Genomic DNA, 6,155 nt, shown 5'->3' on the forward strand with positions numbered 1-6,155 from the left:
TTCTGGTGTCCCCTGTTGCAGGAATATTGCTAAGGGCAACATAAAACCATATTTACTGACTCACTCCCATGAGCAAGATGTGTACAAAAGTTTACATGACAAGTACAAGTAAAAGTGAAAATAAGAAATTCTGAAATAGGGACTGTTCATAATTTATGGCTCTTTGTATCCTGAAGATAAAGCATTGACTGCATGAAGACACCCCTGATAATCAAGGGTATAATATCTCCATTCGACCACCCTGGACCTGTTCACTACCATAGATATTGTTTTGAGTCTGAGTCCAGTGATATAAATAACCTTCAAATCAACATGCACTCATTTACCAGAAAAAATCTGGACCAATAGAAGAGAAATAGTAATGTCACTTCTAAGACGAAGGACCTGTGAAGATCCGGGGTAGAATAGGTCTTCAGCAACCCATGCTTGCCACAAAAGGCGACTATGCTTGTCGTAAGAGGCGACTAACAGGATCGGGTGGTCAGGCTCGCTGACTTGGTTGACACATGTCATTGGTTCCCAATTGCGCAGATCGATGCTCATGCTGTTGATCACTGGATTGTCTGGTCCAGACTCGATTATTTACAGACTGCTGCCATATAGCTGTAATATTGCTGAGTGCGGCGTAAAACTAAACTCACTCACTCACTCTAAGACGAAGCTATTATTGTGATTGGGTTGAGGGTATTTGTCGTAGTAGATTGGCCATATAATACATTGGATAATAGAGGATGTCCTAATGGAGAATGTACTATTTGTATACCAAAGACTGTGCAGTTATCAAGATTTATGTGTTACATGATTTATGAATATTCCACCTTTCCTTTAAATATTCCTATGAAGTTTCTTTATGACAAACTGTTTACAGAATGAAAACTTACATGACTTCTTTTTATGAATAAAGAATGTCTTCACAATGGTGAATGTTCTTTCTTTCATCTGGTATGTGTTGATTAGTTATGTTGTTGTTTTTTTACACCAAAATCTGCAATATTCTAGCTGTAGGACGAGAACGAGAAAAAAATCAGTAAAACCAGCCAATGAACGTATAGTAAATGTATTCTTTTTTAATGAGATATATGATGGTTGATTGATAGATACTGACGTTGGACAGTCATAGAGATTATTACACGAGCAAGTGTGTCATATGACTGATACAAATTGCTCAGGCAATACACAATTTTGTACGAGTTTCGTATAAGTTGTGTGGCACACTTGCAAGTAATAGTAATTTCTTTATTATCCATTTTATTCATGTACATTTGTGCATTAAAACACGGTAAATAAGTGTGACTGCCCTGTTCATTGACGTCACATTCAGTTGTTTAATGACGTCACAGACGATGAAAGACAGAAACAATGGTTGGTAGGCAAAAGTGATATGTGAACAGATGATATATATGACACTGTTTCACCATATGGATAATAAATTAAGTTAGACCTTTTTTAAATGCCACAGAGCCCTCCTTATACTGACTTAATGTTGTGAAACAATTTGCTTATACCACTTAAGTTTTTTTCTAGATACATCTCTATGACATGTTAATAATTAAGTCCACAAGAAATTTCACTGTTATGTATTTATTTTCTATTTGAGGCCTTTAATCAACCCTCATACCAAGAATAATTTCTATGATCATGGTTAGAAGTTTACATATACTTTCACTGGTATCCAGAGATGATCTGCTACAAAGTTGTCATCTTACAATCACCATAGAGACAGTGAAGCGGTGTGCATTTAAGGGGAGGTAACTGCGCACTATAGTGGATTACTTTATATGTAACTATTGCAGCATTTCACTTCCAAACTTGTGTGTTCAAGACATGGAATATGAACAGAATTCTTTTTGTTGAAAATGATGAAATACATTGAACTGGACTGATTACTGAAAACCAAAACTATTTCTTTTTAACAGATCATCAACTTTATTGTGTAATGCTATAAATATGGTTGTGATGCTTGGTTTGTTTGTAGTTTTTAAGCCGCACTCAGCAATATTCCAGCTATATAGCCGCAGCATGTAAATAATCAAGTCTTAACCAGACAATCCAGTGATCAACATCTTGAGGTTGTGATGAAGCTCTCTCATATTCAGTAATGCTGCAGTAATGAAAGATCCATCCCCTACACTCGCATGTAAGGGACCGTTCATAATTTATGGCTAGTTAGTTGGGGTGATGATGAATTAAAGGGGAGGGGTGGGGGGTTGTCACCCATTTTGTTCTGGGGAGGTAGTGTGGTCAATTTTGTAAACATGTACTAGGGGGTGTCAGCAGTTTTGTACATAGGAAAATTTAAAATTATTGGGGTGTGGGGTGGTTAATTGATTTTGTCCATGACATGGAAGGGGGTGGGTGGGGTGGCACTTACTTTGTACACAAGCTTTAGGTTGTTTCATTCACATTGTACATGCTTCTCCGTAACAATCATCATCACACACACGCACACATATATTGTAGCTGGACGATCACATGGTAGGGTAACTCACTCTCTCATGTAGGTTAAGTCACTCTCTTTGTGATGTAGGTTAACTCACTCTCAGTGATGTAGGTTAACTTCCTCCCTCAGTGATGTCAGTTAACTCATTCTCTCATGTAGGTTAACTCACTCTGTGATGTAGGTTAACTCTCTCTTTGTGATGTAGGTTAACTCATTTTCTCATCTTGGTTAACTCACTCTTTGTGATGTAGGTTAACTCACTCTTTGTGATGTAGGTTAACTCACTCTTTGTGATGTAGGTTAACTCACTCCCTCAGTGATGTAGGGTAACTCACTCTCTTTTGTGATGTAGCTTAATTCCCTCCCTCAGTGATGTAGAGTAACTCACTCTTTCATGTAGGGTAACTCACTCTCATGTAGGTTAACTCACTCTCATGTAGGATAACTCCTTCCTTGGTGATGTATGTTAACTCCCTCCCTCAGTGATGTAGGTTAACTTCCTCCCTCAGTGATGTAGGTTAACTCACTCTCATGTAGGTTAACTCACTCACTCAGTAATGTAGGCTTACTCATTCCGTCAGTTATGTTGTTCAATTTACTAATGTAGATTTTGTTTGTCATGTTTGTGGGAGCTTGTTGTACAGGGTTCATGTGTGTTTGTCATACAATGTAATTATGATCCAAAATTTACCTTGAGTTTCTGTTTCAGGTATGGATACCACTTGATCTGGGCAGCTGATCAGCACCAATACATTCACTTCATGTAACTAGAATACAATCCCTTTAACATCCTTGATACAAATATGTGGAGGGGAATTATGTTGAAAAGTAAATCATTTTAATGTTTTTCATCTTTTAACGTATATGAATTTTATAGTTCGTCACAATTTGTCTCATAATCCAGTAACTGTGGCCATAACTTTAATAATAATACATATTATGAGCACATTATTTAACAGAAACACAAGGTTACAGTGTCTGAATGATTAGCGACACTTTGAATTGGTTATTTTTTATTTGTTGCTACGCAAAATAAAGATTTTATTAAAATCCATGATAGTTCTGTCATGTCTTTGCCTCTTTCAAAATCACGATGAAACTTAAGTCAACTGGCTGATCATCTTGCTGCTGTAGTGGTATATTAAGTCTGAGCTTACCAAACCATCATTTATCTAGACTTGCTCTATTTAGTGCATTAGCATTGCAGAGAGGGCATGGCAGTAGGGAAAATAATGTGGTTCAGGGACTGTGAGACAGACTACATTTATCCCAGTAATGCCAAGCACCAGGCAGGGTAAGGACAAGTACCATTTTTAACATCCTTAGGTATGGTGAAGATGAGGATCACATCCTTCTACTCTGTGGGCAGATCCTCTACTGGACCAAGGAAGTTGTTTTAGACAATTAACCAAATAAACAGCAGGAAACAAGAGGACATGCCCATTCATTTCCTTCAGCATTCATGCTGACTTCCGGGGGGGCTGGTGTTTAAAGCCGAAGACCCGGCTTCAATTCCCCACATCGGCACAATGTGTGAAGCCCATTTCTGGTGTCCCCCGCCGTGATATTGCTGGAATATTGCTAAAAGCGGCGTAAAACCATACTCAGCATATACTTTGGTGAATCACAATCACGTGTTGTATTGTTAACAACCTTTGTGTCATGAGGTTGTCTCTCTGTAGAATCAATATCTACATATATTTACTTTGGAATGCATTACTTCATCAATTCTGAAGTGTTACAGTCTCAATGTTCAAAACATAGTATATTTATCTCTCAAAGAGAGTCATTTTCACATCACCCTCAGAAATGTAGTATTAAGCTGCCAGCTGCATCAACTCACTCACACAATAACCCCAGTAAATACACAATGACATTTAGAAAGTGGTCAAATGTAACATGTTATATCTGGGATTACACTTTCTCAGGAAAGTTCAGATTCTAGGTTAAGTACCATCCAGGATTCGAACTCTCAGAGTCTGGAACCAAATCGTCATCACACAAAGTTAGCGGTCTGACCCACCGCAGCTTTAAAAAGGGAATGAACTATGCTGCAAAACTTGAATTTGCTTCCACAACAAATGGAAATGAGATAGTGTAATGCCATATGATACAATTGATCACTTACTACATGGCATTGTATTCATAGCTTTTGGTAATGGGATCCATGCCAATTTACACTTGTAAGAGCTGTACACAAAGTACATGGTACTTCCATTTTGTGTGGAAATTCTGGTGGCTAAGCAGCCAATTAGGCACCAGACTTGCTGATTAACCTGAATATTGTAGTTACTGCCTGTGTGTATCTGACATCTAAAAATCATGTCAACACAAATGATTAGGTTTGTCTAAATAATGTCTCAGTAGTTTTCACATGTGTTAGAATTGGTTTTCAGAAAACCCATGCTTGTCATAAGATGTGACTTACAGGATTGGGTGGTCAGGCTCACTGACTTGGTTGACATTTTATGTTTGTATTTTATTTGCATAGATATATCACTTAATTGTCTAGTCTAGACTTAATTATTTACTGACTGCCGCACTATAGCTGGAACATTGCTGAGTGAAATGCTTGTACATTTTATTAATGACTAGAAAATGAAAGAAAGACTCTTCCTTTTGGTAAAGTGGTTTTAAAGGGACAGTATAGCAACAACATGTGTTTAAATCATGCATGAAAATGAGAGCAAAGTCACCTTTAGTTCAAGCTTGATAAAATATAATTAAGCTCAGCACAGTATATCCAACAATTTATGTTCTGCTCAGTCTTGTTTTTTATTAGCTGAAGACTGAAAAGTCATAGTTATTTTTCAGATGAGTAACAAAATACTAATTGCCAGTTTGATTAGACTAGAAGCTAGTGTTTAACAAAGCCTAGATAAAATACACATATTCTTCTGTCTCTTGCCCAGAGTTCCTCATGGCTAGCCGCGAGCCGCCGGTCCTATACAGTCAAGACTGTATAGGACCGCATCGCGGCTCTCGGCTACCTCATGGCCAGCCAAGTATCTGTCAAATGGTCAAAAACTTATAAGTCAATTTATAGTTTATTTATCTTTCATTTTGGATTTAGATAAGGATATGTCATACTATGTTTAACTTTCAGTGAGAAAATAACCTAAAATGTGAGAAAGTTTTCCTATTCGTGGGTCAAACTTCCACCCATATCTCCCCTAAAGTTTAACGACGAGGAAAGATTTCTTTGAGTGACATTTTCAGAACTGAATATGTCTTTCAGTATGTTCAGATACAATTAAAGAAACATGTTAAAACTCATACTTATCAGATGAGGAATATATATTCAGGTGATATGATTTGACTAGAATGAAATTTAACTTAAGAGGGGATACGGGCGGAAGTTTCCACATGGTACAATAGTCTCTTATCTGAAGAGTGTGAATTGTGAATGAATGTCTTTGTACAAATCACCAGTCTCTCATTTTGAAAATTTGACAGATCACATCGCCGTGCGCTCTTTAGATTAATGCTATCGTCGCACATTGACACATTTGAGTCATTTGCTGGGAAATGGCAACTTCTGCCAATTCACCTTGCCTGCTTTGGCAAAAGCGTTTCCTTTCCTGTTTGTCGAGCGATAACCTGTAAACAAGGTCAAACTTGGGCAACATTCTCAAAAGTTAACAACGCGTCGCCAGTCGCTACCGTAAACAGGTACCTACTGTCGTGTGTCAATCTTGTGTCGTAAACTAAAATA

This window comes from Haliotis rubra, unplaced genomic scaffold (assembly GCF_003918875.1).
Source record: "Haliotis rubra isolate DU_JTF1 unplaced genomic scaffold, ASM391887v1 Scf1, whole genome shotgun sequence".
Lineage (NCBI taxonomy): Eukaryota > Metazoa > Mollusca > Gastropoda > Lepetellida > Haliotidae > Haliotis > Haliotis rubra.